General features: G+C 41.9%; 1 protein-coding gene across 1 annotated transcript in view; it reads right to left on the minus strand.

Annotated features, from left to right (window-relative positions):
• The window catches only part of LOC144583216 (uncharacterized), a 548560-nt gene that overhangs the window by 140996 nt on the left and 391137 nt on the right, over positions 1-16427 (minus strand). The gene's annotated exons all lie outside the window — the stretch shown is intronic.

A 16427-nucleotide genomic window follows, 5' to 3' on the forward strand; every position in this document is an offset into this window, starting at 1 on the left:
CTATTTGCAAATGAATTATGGATCAACCATTCTATTATTCATTACTTTCTCAGTAAAGTAAGTGTCTCAGACATCCGTTATACAAGATCTTTAATCTTTACCCTCTGAATCATTGCCAAAACATACTGCTTTCACCACAAGTTTTTACACTTGGTTTGTTCATGGATTACATATTCATGCAAATTTGATATGGTGCTTTCTTTTGAACAACCTCGATATCTGTTCTAACACCTTCTTTGCTGCAATGGTTACCGATCTGTGGAGTGTTTACCAGTGGAGTTTAAGGTAGTGTGCTTCTGGCAATAAATGTGTCTAGTGTTGTGAAGCTCTGCTTTTCCAGAATTAGCTGGAAGGATCATTAAAATGGGACTCAGAGAATTTAATATTCATTATATTCTTCTGTGAGTATGATTCTTCTGTAGTGTCTACTCATAAGTAAGCTCCATTATGCAAAGGTCACAGGCACCTTCAAATAAAAAAGTTTATTGATTGCATTTTTAGGGCTGATTTATTTTGTCCTGTTGATCACAGCTGTGAGAATAGCACGTAAACGGAAGTGCTCTGAATAGGCAATCTGTGAATTGCCATAGGTCAATTCTCTCTCTCTCTCTGGATAGCACTATTTTTAAAAAGAAAAAGGAAAAAGGAAAGGAAAGCAGTGTATATATATATAGAGAGAGAGAGAGAGAGAGTGGGGAAGATGAATGGTTGAATCTGTAGATTTCTATTTTGATAAATTTCTCATCTCCTGAAATTTATTTCAGGTTATGTTCAAATTTGTTAGCAGATGTGGCAGAATTCATCTTTTAAAGACTGCACAAAAGGTAATCCACAGTTTTCTGCATTTTTCCTAATTTCCTGCACTCTTCCCAATCTGCTCAGTTTTTGCAAACACTATCTTCCCTAAAATAATGCACTTACGTGCATCTTTTCCCACAATGTGCACATTTTTGTATGTAGTACTCCTTAAATTATTCTTCCTTTTTTTGCATATTTTTGAGTTGCAAACTGGATCAGTTCTTTTAGAGGTCTGGCAGGTCCAAAATTAATACATTCATGTAAAAAACAAAAAACAAAACCTATTCCTAAAAAGTAGCTTCAAATCAGGTCTAAAAAGCCCCACCATAATGGAGTTCAGAAAATACTGTTAAGTTGACAGTCTTAAATAAGTATCTGGCTAGTCCATGTAGAACTGATAAAATTCTTGATGGGTTCTAGAGTAAGGTGCCCTCCAATGTCCCAGCCCCCCCCCCCTTGCAGTATCCTCCAAAGCAGACAGTGGCATACAGTGGCAAAGAACAATTAAGTGATGGAAGCGGTCTTGGGTACTGGGTATGGTAGTGCATCTGTCTGTTTTAACTGCATGTTTTACACAGCTACAGTACATTACATGGAATTTATGCTGAACAACTTTCACTTTAAAACAAAGCCCAGCTTTACGGGAAAAATTATTGCACTCAAAACAAATTCATGACATTTATTCAAAAGATTCTGGCAACTGGCCCATAGTGTTCAAAATTGACTACTGGCTACAGAACTGGCAACCCTCCTGGAAGCATCAGCTGAGCCTTCCAAGAAAACATAAGGAATACATTGCTATGGTCTAATTCTTCTGTTCCACTCTAAGCTCTGCCATCATTACACATACCAGGGTCTACTTTGCATCCAGTGCTCCATTAAAATAGAAGATTCTCCATTAAACCCTTCAATGCATACACTTATCCTGGTGCCCTGTAGGGTCTATCCCAAATTGCCCTTGTTTAAGCTGACCTTTCATGTACTGTGTGTCATGGCATCCCTATTACAGAAGGAGCATAATGCTGAAGACTAAGGAGATAGGCAGGTGTATTTCCCACTGTGGTGAATCAAAGGGCAAATTATTGCTGCTGTTCTTGCAATCTAAAAGAAAGAAAGAAAACCCCTGAATGATGGGTATTTCTGAAATGAATTACTGTGAACAATGGCAGTTCCACAATATAACTTTTTACAGAGAATGAAAACAGACAGAGGGGCAAGGCAAACATGAGATTTGACTTCCTTTTATCTTCCTTCTTCATTCCTCCAACCCATGCTTCCCAAGTGGGCACAGCTGACCTCACATCAACTGCCTGAAAGTCAGCACAGAACAGGTCCAACAGATCTCCTTGAACTCATTTGCTTGGAGAGGGAAGAGGAAGATAAGACCTGCTGTTTCAACTTGGTTTTCTGCTTCCACTGCTTGCTGGCAGCTTAAAGCTGTAGACATGGATAGCCAAGCCCAGTTTTATCACAGGCAATGTGGGAGCTGCACCAAGTAGTGGAGGCTGGAATCCAGGGGATGGTGGTAGCAACTCCGCTCAGGCTGATGATATTGTCCTCCCTACCATTATCTGCTGGCCTTTCTTATCTTCTAAGCTAGTGGTTCCCAACTTTGGGTCTCCAGGTGTTCTTGGGCTACAGTTCTGAGAAATCCTGGCCAATACCACTAGTAGTGAAGACTTCTAGGAGGTTTAGTCTAAGAACATATCGGGACCCAAGGTTAGGAATCACTGCTCTGAGCAAACATCCTAACAATGATAATGTCTGCTTGTTGTAGGCTTGGGCAAGCAGGCTGCCTTGCTAGGTTGATTTCTCTCAGCAAAATGCAGGCAGTGCCCGAAGAAGAGAGATGATCAACTGAGGAAACAAGCAGAGAAGCAGCCCGGCTCAGCCATGCGCTCCAGCATACATGTAAAGAATACTTGCTAAATTCTTTGTTTTCATTGATTTCAGCTGTTCTGAGCTGATGCAAAACCTCAGTGGGAAGTGAGATGCTCTGCTCCTTGCAATACAAGGAACATTATTTTTTCCTCATCATGAATCTTATCCAAGCATGAGCGATTCGCATTCTGAACACATTTAGAGAACGTGCACACACCACAGAAATCCTGCAAGATTTCTTGAAAAGAGAAATCTTGTGCAGGGAAATACCACTACAAAGAAAAAAGAGGGATTTCTGCTACCACCACCCACCCCACTGGTTCAGTTTCTCATTCAGAGTGAGACACTGTGAGTAGAAATTGGCACAAACCACAAAAATGGTGGTTCGTGATGACCCAAGAACCACAATCCACAAACCATCCAAACTTTTTTAAAAAAGCAAACCACAAACTGATTCTTTTTTAAAAAAATGTTGGTGCCTGGGGGCAGGGGAAACTAGAATATCTACCCGCATAGCCTGCCTCTTGTCCCCTTCCCAATGCCCTTGTCACTCTACCTCGTCCTGCTTCCTCCTCCTCTTTCTCCTCCTCCACCACCACCATCTTGAGAGACAGTGGCCTGGCTTCTCTTCTGGGAGCCAGGCCAGTTGTCCTTGTGCCCACCTATCAGCTGACAGGTGAGTGCATGCACAGAAACAGCCAGCTTGGCTTATCTTCTGGGAGCCAAGTCATCTGTCTCTCAAGAAAGAAATGGATTTGCCTCAGCACTTGATTGTCCTGATGTGTAATGTATGTTGTAGGCAAAAAGCTGCTCTTAGACAAAATGGTTTCCTATAGGCAAAGGTGTCAGACAAGGATTCTTTTTTTAAAACCTCTTTCTGTTCAATCTATATGCAGAACATATCATAGGGAAAGCTGGACTAGATTCAGATAAAGGAGGAGTGAAGACTGGTGGGAGAAACATCAATAATTTAAGATATGCATATGATGCCATCTCACTGGCAGAAAACAGCAATAACATGAAACAACTTATAATGATAGTGAAAAAGGAAAGTGCCAAATTAAGACAACACAACTTTAATGTTGACAATGAAGAAAATGAGATAGATAGAAATTTTGTGTCACTTAGTTCAAACATCAGTCCAAATGGAGACTGCAGCCAAGAAAATAGAAGAATGAGAGTCAACACGCAGGAAAGATGGAATTAGAAAAGATAACCAAGTATAAGCATGTATCACTGAAGACCAAGGCCATCCATCCATATTTCTTCCTACCTATTGAAATGTATTTTATCTCTTTTTAGCTGTTTACTTTATTCATTCATTCATTCATTCATTCATTCATTCATTCATTCATTCATTCATTCATTCAACTTATATGCCACTCACTCTACCCAAAGGTCTCTGGGCAGCTTACAACAATTTGGATCTGTGTGATTTGTATGCTTTTTGATATGGTTGAAATGACTAATCAAATAAATAAATACTAATACTATCTATAGGAATGAAAGCTGTACAGTGAAGAAGAATGAAAAAGGGGTGGAAAGATTAATATGAAAAATGGTGGAAGAGAATTTTGCAGTTACACTGGACTATCAGAAAGATGAACAAGTGGGTTCTAGAACAAATCAAGTCTGATCTATCTTTTGAGACAAAAATGACAAAACTGAGACTATCCTAGTTTGGTCACATCGTGAGAAAGTATGATGATCTGGAAAAGACAATAGTGCTAGGAAAAATTGAAGGCAGAAGGAAAAAAAGAAGATCAAATATGAAATGGACCTAAATGAAGTCACAGACTTGAGTTTATAAAAGCTGAGCAGGCCCGTTGAGAACAGGACATTTTGGAGATCACTCCATCAAGGGTTGCCATAAGTCAGAGGCAATTTGACAGTATATAACAAAGAATTTTTTCTCTAAGTAAGACTAGGCTATAATCCTTCATACTTGGGTTGCCAGGCTAGGCCTATCATTTATTTCCTACATTATCATCACACTGTGATCTCACTGTTTCTCAACGAAGCTCAACATGGAGCCTGTTTCCCTTCACCATTCTGACATTCCACTAACTTAATCGCTGCGAGGTTAAGTTAAGTGCAGGTATAGCAAATGGCTCAACACTGTCCAATAAACAGAGATTTGGTCCTGATTAGATTCTAGCCTTCCCAACTGTCCCCGCATCATGTGAACCAACATCAATGACAATTTCTCATTAGGGCACAGCATGGCCTGACCTACTTGTGTTCTCTGTCGGCAGCCCCACTGAATGCCTGTTGACTTGCATAATGAAAACAGACAAAATTTAAGTCATTGTTATTTTGAATTAATACAATTAATTTTTAGCAAATCAGAAGTGTGTTTTAGGCATATTGCATCAGGCATTCAATTCCCACAGTTAACCTTATGCCTAAATACTCTTGCATGCTAATTGCTGTTTTTCTAGTTCATTTTGTCAGCCTAAACTTAATTAAAACATGGGGCTGCTTATCATTTAGCTTTATTTACACACACTAAATATAATGTGTAATAAAATTAATGTCTGCTGTTCTGGAGACCTTGCTGGGAAGTATGTTGAGCTTCCCTCCTTCTGATTGATTTGCAGCTGTTATATACTACTATATACTTTTACTACCTTAGCTAAATCATTTTTACAAAATGGCACAAGAGCTATAAGTCTCTGAAGCAGCCAAAGCACTGTGTCGGTCCTGTGCCAAGACTTGTCAGAAGGTGCAGCATCACCAAAGTACCATCAAAAATCATGAACGCATCATACCCAAAGGAGAACAAAAAGAGGAGACATCTTCCCATATGCAAACTGGAAGTCAAAGTAGTCTGTATCTTCACAACATACTCCGGGGGGGGGGGATTTCTCCCCAGAAATACCCCTATTTCTAGAGAGGGATATCAGGAGACAGGTATCTAGTTGTCTCATGTGCTCCCAGAGGCATCTGGTGGGGCCACTGTGAAATGCAGTAAGCTGAACTAGATGGGCCCTTGGCCTGATCCAGCAGGGCTCTTCTTATGTTCCTCATATTTGTGCCTGCCAAACAAGGTTCTTCTGGCATTTATGCACTTGTAATGTATTGGTCCCTCTATCATTCTCATTTAGTGCTTTCCAGAATGTAGACCACTTTGGAGGCCTACAGGCAGGCTCAGAAGAACAAATAATGCAATGTATATGGCTGAGAGACTTTTGTCCCTTCAGCTGTTCTACATTGTGATTTCACACACACCCTTTTGACCTGCTGATGGCACAATTAAGTGTGACTGATTTTTATGTGGCCAAATGACGTAAAAGCTAATTGTAAACCACTCTGACCTTTTGAGAGTTAAAAAGGACCTTCTTGGGTTAATAGCTTCTTGAGGAGCTATTGGTTTTTTAGTGTGAGTTGTAGTACTCTGTCTTAGGCCTTGGTCACTCTAGAGAAATGCCCCTGTTTTCTACCATCTTCTACTTCATATAGAGTTGCGTGTTGCAGTCATATGATATATATAGTTGCCTGTACGGTTGCCTGTACGGTTTTTTAAACTATTCCACATTTTTGTAAATTAAATTAGATGTGATATGTTTGTTTATACCCCTGAAGTGGTATAAACTGCCTATTTGTTTGTTTGTTTGTTTGTTTGTTTGTTTGTTTGTTTAACTCATATGCCACCCACACTACCCAAAGGTCTCTGGGTGGCTTACAACATTTAAAATACAATAAAAAGACAAAACAATTAAAATGCAATTAAAATATAGACTCTAAAAATTGCCATCAGGTCCGACAGCTGATATAATTTCAATTAAAAGCCTTCTGGAACAGGAAGGTTTTGACCTGCCACTGAAATGTCATCAGCATTGGCACCAGACGAATTTCAGTCGGGAGCGCATTCCATAGTCTGGGGGCAGCTGCCGAAAAGGCCCATTGTCTACAAGCCGTCCCTCTTACCTCCTTAAGGGATGGCTCTTTCAAAAGGGCCCCCTGGCTAGATCTTAACTGCCGGATAGGTTCATATGGAAGGAGGTGGTCCTTCAGATATCCAGGGCCCAAGCCATTTACGGCTCTATATGTCAAAACAAGCACTTTGAATTGGGCCCGGGCAGCAACTGGTAGCCAATGTAGCTTAAACAGAATCGACTTGATATGTTGCCTAGAGGCCGCACCACTCACCAGCCGCACAGCTCGATTCTGGACCAGTTGCAGTCACCAGACCGTCTTCAAAGGCAGCCCCACGTACAGTGCATTGCAATAATCTATGCAAGATGTTGCCAGTGCATGTGTAACTGTCATGAGACCCCCACTCGTCCAGGTAGGGCCGTAGCTGGTATAATTTCTGCAGCTGAAGGAAGGCGCCTCTGGCCACCGAGTCCACCTGGGCTTCCAAAGTTAGACTGGGGTCCAGGAGCACCCCCAGGCTACAGACCCTGTCCCTTAGGGGGAGTGTAACCCCATTCAGGGCAGGGAAATGGCCCTCCAGCCTGTCCAGTGAAGCACCCACTAACAGCACTTCCATCTTGTCTGGACTGAGTTTTAATTTATTAACCCTCATCCAGTCCATTATCAGGTCCAGACACGAGTTCAGCACAGAAACCGCCTCACCTGGATTGGTGGAAAATGAGAGGTAGAGCAGAGCATTGTCAGCATATTGCTGACTCCTCAGTCTAAACCTCCTGATGACCTTTCCCAGCAGTTTCATGTAGATGTTAAACAGCATGGGGGACAGTATTGAGCCCTGAGGAACCCCATGACATAACCACCATGGGGCAGATCAGCTGTCCCCCAGCACCACCCTCTGGACATGGTCGGCCAGGAAGGAGTGGAACCACCGTAAGCGGTGCCCCTTAGTCCCAACCCAGCCAGCCTATCCAGAAGGACACCATGGTCGATGGTGTCAAAAGCCACTGAGAGGTCCCTGAGACACTCCCCCTGTCTCTCTCCCGGCAAAGGTCATCGTACAGGGCAACCAAGGCAGTCTCCGTGCCAAAACCCGGCCTGAAACCCAATTGAAATGGATCCAGAAAATCCGTTTCGTCCAGCAGCGCCTGGAGTTGCCCAGCAACAACCCGCTCCAACACTTTGCCCAAATAAGGGAGGTTCGCCACTGGTTGCTGGTTAACCACCAGCCTTGGGTCAAAGTTAGGCTTTTTAAGGGGTGGATGAATTACTGCCTCTTTCAAGGTGGTAGGGACCACCCCCTCTCTCAAGAGGCGTTCACGGCCTCCTGGACCCAGGTGTGAACCCCCCTGGCAGATCTTCCAATTAGGCAAGATGGGCAAGGGTCGAGAGGAGTTGTGGTAGAACGGACAGATCCAAGCACCCTGTCCACATCCTCAGGTCTCAACAATTGAAACTCACCCATTAATACCTGACCTAAGCACGGCACACTGGACACATCCTCTGATTCTGCAGTAACGGTGAAGTACAACCCACTGCAAATCCGAGCGATTTTTCCTCAAAATGGATGGCAAACTCATCACAGCGCACTGATGAGCAGTCCAGGACCTCCACCGGATTTCCCAGTTGAAAAAGATCCCGGACCACCCGAAACAGCTCTCTGGATGACATTCTGAGGAAGTAATACGGCTGGAGAAATATTGCTGTTTTGCCAGCCGTATTGCCACGAAATAGGCCCAATAATGGGCTCTAAGTCATGTTCGATTGGACTCCCAGTGGGATTTCCTCCACCTGCGCTCCAGCCGTCTCCCCTCTCACTTCATCGCCTGCAGTTCAGAAGTATACCAAGGAGCTGTCTGGGCTCGGCGAGCAGGAAGAGGGCGCTTAGGCGCAATTGTGTCAACTGCCTGGGTCATCTCCCTATTCCATAGGGTGACCTGAGCTTCAACAGGAGCGCCGACCATATCCGATGGATAATCTCCCAGAGCATTCAGGAAACCATCTGGATCCATTAGTTTCAGCCTCCTGCGAAGGGAAGAAGAAGCTAATAGACTAAACTTGACCAGGAAGTGGTCTAACCATGACAATGGGGTCACAACCTGCCACTCCACATCCAAACCACCACCTTCCAATCCTGTTGAGAAAACCAGGTCCAAGGTATAGCCCTTCTCATGTGTCAGGACGATGACACATTGAGACAGCTCCATGGTTGTCATGGCGGCAATGAAGTCCTGACCCGCCCCAGTCAAGGCAGCCTCGGCATGAAGGTTGAGGTCCCCCAGCACCAAAGCCTGGGAGTCCTCAACACCAGGTCTGAGACTACCTCCGTCAGCTCAGGCAGGGAGACTGTTGGTACACAGCAGATTAGGATCCCTAATCTGTCTCACAAACCCAACACACAATACAGGCCCTCAAGACCTCCTCTCAAAGGGATAGGAAGCCTGGTCAAGGAGACAGAACTCCTATAGACTATAGCAACTCCCCCTCCTCAACCCTTCGGCTCCTCCTGAGTGCAGGAACGCTGGTCCGATAGGGTCCCAAGAGCAGCTCTGGCTTAAAAGCTCTCTCTATCCCTGAGCCAGGTGGCTGATGTTGAGAGGGGGTGAGGCAGCCAGGAGCAGCAGGTCCCTGTCCTGCAAAAACAGAGGGAGGCTGAGCCGGCTCCCTTGGAAAAGAGTTGGCAGCCGGCAGGAGCCCAACCACAGTCCCACTGTCTCTCACACAGTGAGCTGTGGCCGGCAGATAGTCTTTGGCTCCTCCTGAGTGCAGGAACACTGTGTTTGTCTCTCCCCCCCCTTTTTTAAATGTGCATGTACATTGATTGATGTGTCAACAAAATGCACTTGCAGTTTGGAGGCCTAGTTTGCTGGCCATATACTAGGTAGGGCATTTTTTTCTGTTTCCTCACTGTGTTACCCTCAATGGTGGAGAAACCACAGCCCTTTTGACCAAAACATACCAACACAACATTCCTCTTTGAATTAAAAAAGAAAAAAATTAAGGGAGTCGAATGCCAGCTGGTGGTGGTAGTGGGACTGCACATCAGATGTAAAGGAAATGAATTGGTTTTGCAGTACACACTCTATGGAATGTTGGTTGTACTGCATAATGAAATGTGGAACAAATACAGTAGTAGCCTCCCTGCTGGCTGGATTTGATGCAGAGATAGCACGGGGGGGGGACAAAAGAATCAGTAATGGCCATGTGTCATCTGAACCCCTCAAAAAGGGTCGAAGCTCATGAGAAGTAAGTCGGAAACATTTTTCTGATGTGACTGCAGCTTTATTTTGGTTCCTGGAATGTCTGATCACAAATATTGCCCCCAAAGGGTGTGTGGGTGTAAATAATGTTGTCTTGAAAGTCATGTCTTGACTGGGGTGTGGCATGGAAGTGTATGCATCAGGAACACCCCCTCTTCTTCTATTATTTCTTTTCTGAACACTTTTCGGTTCCATCATTTACTGTCTAATTCAGCACCATCCCACTTCCAAAGAAATAATAAAAAGAAAAAAGGAAAAGAAACACTGTTTCTCTGGCAAGGCAGATTTAAAATGCAAACAACAAGGCCTGGGAAATGCTTACTGATTATCTAGCTGGGCTTTGGGCAAAGTCTATTTTTATCTTTAAATGTATATTTAAAACAAAATAATAATTACAAAGTAGCGTACTACTTCAAGTGATACAATGAGTCACCCATAAATAATGTTAATAAATTGATCCCCTTAAAATTAAGGAATAGGGAGGAAAATGGGTATTTTTAAAAATAGCATTGCAAGTGTATATTAAAATGAAAATCAAATATTGATGCAAAATGTTGAGTTCTGCTCTGAATGGTTGCTAAGCCGGCATCCGGGCCCAAACTGTTCCTGATAACCAGATTGTGACAATAGTTCCCACACTAATGATGGTGGCTAGCTGTTTACAGCCAAACAAAAACTGAGAAAAGATACCCCAGTATTACATCACTCTGTCCCTAACTTTACCTATTATTCTAGAGGAAATCAATCTAATCTTGGGGGGGGGGGGTGAGGGGAGAGAGCACTCCCATTCAATGAAAATAAAAAGGGCTCTAATCTTGTTTTCCATCCTTTATCTACACTTTGAACTGGATTTAGAACAAAATACGTTCTCTGGCTACGTAAATGTAACCTAAATCAGAAAAGTGGTGGTCATTTTCAACTTCCTCTGCTAAGCCATAACATCCAGCTGCATTATAGCATCGAAGCTGCATTGTCTCATCATTATATACACTTCATGCTAAGGACATTATACCCGAGTTATCCCTTCCCATTCCCCTTTCTTTTTACATCATCTATTTAAATGCTAAGGGAAGGATCTCTCATCAATTTCTTATACTGATGTATACATTGCTTGGGAGCTTTTCCAGAGAAAATGTAGGGTACAAATACAGCAAATAAATAATAAATAGATTATGTGCCTAGAGTATAAAAATGTGTTAGATGTGTCAGTTATGACCAAAGTTGTATTTTCACACTTCCTCTGATCCCTGAGAAGAAACCCACCTCAACTTTTGTATGGTTTATTTACAGGGGTGTTTTTTTCCAGAGAAATACAGTACTTACACTATACACACACTGTAACTAAAATGCTTGTAGTTGAAAAAGAAAAAAAAACTTGCTTTAGTCAATGGTAGGGAGTTAGATAAAATAGCTAAATAAAATGCCCACATTAGGAAAACACATAAGAATATCCACAAATTTCAGTGTAAGAAGAAAAAAAAGTGAAAGACCTAATATAAAATAAAGATGTTAAGAAAATGAAAGGTGGGATTCAGGGAAACACACCAAAACTGAGCCAGAGAGATTTAGACACCCTAGATGTGCCAGACCTTGTCTCAAGGATTTTAGTTTAATTGGTTTCAAAGTGGAGCCTTATGACATCAAAGGTGGGCCAAGCTAATAACTGAAGTACAGCTGGAATTGTTTAATCCTTGTTTTGATCTGTACCTCGTTTGCACCAACTGAAGATCTGTGTATCAGCAGGACCATTATGCAATCAACTTGAACCTTCATCTCCCCCTTGCACAGCTCTGCCACAGTCTAGTGTGTCTTTTAATGTTCCACAACTGTACTGCACTGTAGTTGTAGATTTCCCTTCCATACAGTTTGTCATGTACTGATTTATGCTTAAAACTGTGGTTTTTTAAAAAATAGAACTCACATAGTTTATAATTTTTATTGTTTATTTTAGTATTTTATCTATACTGTGACCCAAAATATCTCACAACAGGTAAAGAACAGGTACAACTGAAGATAGAATAAGATACAATACTTAAAAAAAAACAAAACCTAACACTTAGACAGAAGACAATATCCTGTTGCTTAGCACAGGAAGTTACACTAGAGTTAGGCCCAGTGAATCAATGAGGATTTAGTGAGCCAACTCCTTCATAAGTTCCTTTATTTAAATAGGCCTATTCTAATTGCAACTTATTATGTTAAAGTAAGTCACAGACTAGGTCCACTTAAATTAATGGAATTTATGGACATGACTCATCAAATCTCTATCGATGGGCTTACTCTGTTACAATTTCTCATGCTAAGCAACAGGATTTTGGCTAAAGTATCATATTTATCATTAGGATGGCTTTGAATAAAGTTCTGATGAAAATGTTCTGAAGAATTGTCTGATCCAATGAGAATTCCAAGATTGTATTTATGCTTTAGTTAAAAGTTTGTCCATAAATAATATCTGTGTAAGGGTTATACAGCAGGAGTAGATTTTTAGGAATTAAAGATTTCCTGCTTCTGTCTCGGGGTTTATCTAACTTGTCTGTAATCAGTCTCTATAGATGAATCATACAAACTATGATACAGAAGCAGACTCTTTACTTATCATAAATTTTCCCCACCTATAACATCATCAACTTTATGTAGGCATAATTTGTGAAACAGGATTTTGGCTAGCATGCAATGAAGTTGAATTTATACAGTGTTAGAATTCCAGGGCTTGCCTCTTCAATGGGGCCAACTTACTGATAACAAAAACATGCCAAATGGCTGAAATGTACAGATATCGTCTACAATTCTTTAAGTAATAATCTCATAAACTGCTTATGCTTTAGGTCTACTTCTGTGTGAATTCTGCAACAAAACCTAGCTATGGAAGACTAAGAAGTCCAGTCTTTGTGGATGAGGGTTAAAAAAGAAACAGCAAGATTAAAATCATCTTTAAATTCAGCTAGTTAGTTATGTGTTGATTGATTGATTCAACCCTGAGTGCTCACTGGAAGGACAGATCCTGAGGCTGAGGCTCCAATACTTTGGCCATCTCATGAGAAGAGAAGACTCCTGAAAAAGACCCTGATGTTGGGAAAGTGTGAGGGCAAGAGGAGAAGGGGATGAGATGGTTGGACAGAGTCATCAAAGCTACCAACATGAATTTGACCCAACTCCGGGAGGCAGTGGAAGACAGGAGGGCCTGGCGTGCTCTGGTCCATGGGGTCATGAAGAGTCAGACATGACTTAATGACTAAACAACAACGACAGTTAGTTATATAACATCAAGTCAGATTCGACTTGTAGAAGTAAGTGAGATACCTAAATAGTGGTTTTACCAGTTCAACACCGCCCAGTGAGTTTCCATGGCCATGTGGGGATTCAAATTCTGGTCTACAGAGTCCTAGTCCATCATTTTACCCACTATACCACACCGGGTATCTACCGAGTATCTCAATAATAAAGGTAGGATATACTACCTTAAAGGTCCTCACTCAGCTAACAGTGACTTGCCAAAACCTGTCTGAATACAAAGGAAGAAAGGACCACTGCTTGGCAAGTCACAAGAAATTTTCTCTCACATCACCAACAAACCTGAATATGTGGCAGGTCCAGCAGGAGACAGTTTCCCAAAGATTTCAGAGCCTACATAGGGATATGTAGGGCAAAGGTTATATAAGGCTTGATAGGTCATCATAACCATCAAGCTGAATTTCACCCAGGGAAGAACTGCTATCCAGTGAAGTTGTTTTAATGAGGGATTTATAAGTTTCCTTGGTGAACTCGGTGAACAGTGTAGTTGGACCATTTTGGATACATTGAAGTTTCCAAACAATTTCTAGAAGCACTCCCAGACAGATCTTGTTCCACTAATCCAAATGGGATATAATGAATACTTGTGACATCAAAAGGCAAAAAGCCTTGTGATACCTTCAATATTTTGAATTTTTGTTATGAGGTATGCCTTTGTGGAGCAGAGTCTGCTACCTCATATATGCATGATGTGTTATCCTCAGAGGAGCATACAGTACAGGTTAGGCCTATTCCAGATGTTTCATCACTGAAATAGTCAGTGATATTGGTGGATAGGTTGGAAAGGCAAAACACTGCCCAAAAGTTGGGAGGGTGTGTGCAATATTTGAGTGGGAAGTACCTCTAGGAGTGTGGAGTTACGTTTTGGCTAGATGGCTCACAGCTCTCCATCTTTTGTTTGTTTCTTTCTTTCTATCTTTGTTTTTATTTCAAATCAAATGGCTATCCATGAAAAAGCTCCCTCAGAGTGGCCCTGGGAATGTCATTTGTTGCTACATTTTGATGAGTTAGGGAAAAGATGGAGAGGCTTCAGCTAGCTCCTCAAAAACAAATCCCACCATATACGTACAAAAGTATTCCTACATTCATGGAAAAGCCACAAAGTTGACAGAAGTTATTCACTCATTCTTACTGGGGATGCAGGCCATGAAGAAGGTGAAACTGGAAAAGTACAATGGCAAGTCAATTATAGAAATAGGACTGAACTTCTGGATCAATTGCAATTCAGCTGTTTCTGCTGTAATTCAGCAGTCTCCTTTCGAAATTCTTTTGTACAAGGATGGCCACCTTAAGATCAATACCAGAATGTCTTAGCAGACTAAGAGCACTTTCAATGCTCTTATATCATGCCATCACCCTGCCTCAGTCACTGAGTTTTATGGGGGGTACACATGATGTCATTCTTCACTTGTTCTAACCCTCCTTTCTAATCCTCCCTTTGTTTTCCAGCACTTCTTCCATTATATTTTTAAACACAGAAAATCAGTTAAGGAGGAAACGATGGAATACTTTCTAATGCTAGTGTGAGGAGTCCTCCATCTGGAAATGTTCAAAGGCACTCCAACTGCTTTCTGAATGGTGGCTTTCAAAAGTCAGATTTGTCTCCATTATTTCTTTGCCTCTTTGTCACTGGTAAAATGCAGAATAGTGCTTGTTAATACAAATTATAAACACATGATTTTAGAAAATGAGCAGAGGTAGGGGTTTGTTACACCCAGTATTTGGCGGCGCTGTCTGTCCCCCATTTTGATTTGCTGTCCTTCATTTTGTGTAGCTGAAGCTGCTCCAATGATCCCACAATTCAGAGATTGACAAACGCCATGCAAACTGCAGTATGTTTGGGAAACACGAAGGAAGCTGGAGGCAGCTGTTGCTCACCATATGCCACTAAAATGCTCATTTACTTCTGCTATGCATACCAGAGCTTATCATGATGGGATACTAACTAGGGAGTAGTTCCAGCTACTCTAAAGTATAATGTAGTAATGATGTATTACTCAGCTGCAACTTGTTAGTGTAAACAGCTAAGAATGTATAAAGATTATTTTCTTTACTCAATGGGTGCCTGGACTTCTTGCTTTGGCTTGTGAGCCATGCTGTTGTCCATTCCAATCCTTTGGGTACACCTGTGTGTTGTAAGCTGCCCAATAAACCTGTCTCCTTTGATTAAGCCTGTAGCTTGTCTGTCATTTCCTGGGGATAATTTCAAATCACGTGCCACTGGCCAGGGAGTGTTACAGTGATCTCAGAGGGCTCGGGGGCCAAATCCCCTCTTGCCCCCACTGGAAACTGTTAAGATTTTCTTGCCATTTTTTAATATATACATGTATAAATAGGAAGTGATCAATGTGACAAACCCAGACCTACTGGGGTATGCCACAGTTTCACTAAGCTGCCACCAACCATTCCCTATAAGAAGTCACACAGACCAGGGATGGATTTTTAACAAATAAAAGAACAAGGTTTATTTACATAACACACAGGGAAAATAAAATGATCAAATGAATAAGATACAGTAACGTGGCTTAGTCTCAATCATACATACACCAGTTTGGTTCACACAGAACGCATTTAACTAAAGCACAGACCCTGAACCTATCAGTTCTGGCTAACCCTACAGACACCTGAACCTATCAGGTTGGTACTGACTGACACACAGTAGTACCCTGTCTGACACACAGACTCCCACTCAAGCTTCTTCTCTCAGCTCTTCTCCAGCTTCTCCTAACTTCTCCACACAAGCTCCACATATATATACAGTACAGCCCCTCCTCCTGATGTCCCGCCTTCCACTCCCCATAGGCTGGAACTTTCCCTCCAAACCCGTGACAGACAGGTAACATCAGTGCTGTATGTAACACCTCCCCTCTTTATAAGTTGTTTTGTGGGGGGAAAGCTAAGGTGCTTTTCTCCAAAAAACAACCTGGTTAAAACACACAAAAACAGTTATACATACAATAACATACTTACTTATACTTATACTCTAAGTTAAACATTTACCATTTTCAGTACATCAAGTTACCTTTATTCATACAAACCAGGCATGTTTAATAAACAGACACATTTAATCTTTGGTCACCAAAATATATACATAGTCCATGTTTCTTTCGCCGTCTTCATTCTTCGGGTCTTCTTGACAAGGCGTCAGCAACACAGTTCACTGACCCTCTGACCACCTTCACTTCAAAGTCATAGTCTTGCAGGTTTAAAGCCCACCTCATAAGTTTGCTATTGTGGGTTTTCATTGTCTTTAACCATTGCAGTGGTGAATGGTCAGTGCACAGAATAAAATGTCTTCCCCAGATGTAAGGCTTGGCCTTC

Source organism: Pogona vitticeps, chromosome 5, assembly GCF_051106095.1.
Source record: "Pogona vitticeps strain Pit_001003342236 chromosome 5, PviZW2.1, whole genome shotgun sequence".
Lineage (NCBI taxonomy): Eukaryota > Metazoa > Chordata > Lepidosauria > Squamata > Agamidae > Pogona > Pogona vitticeps.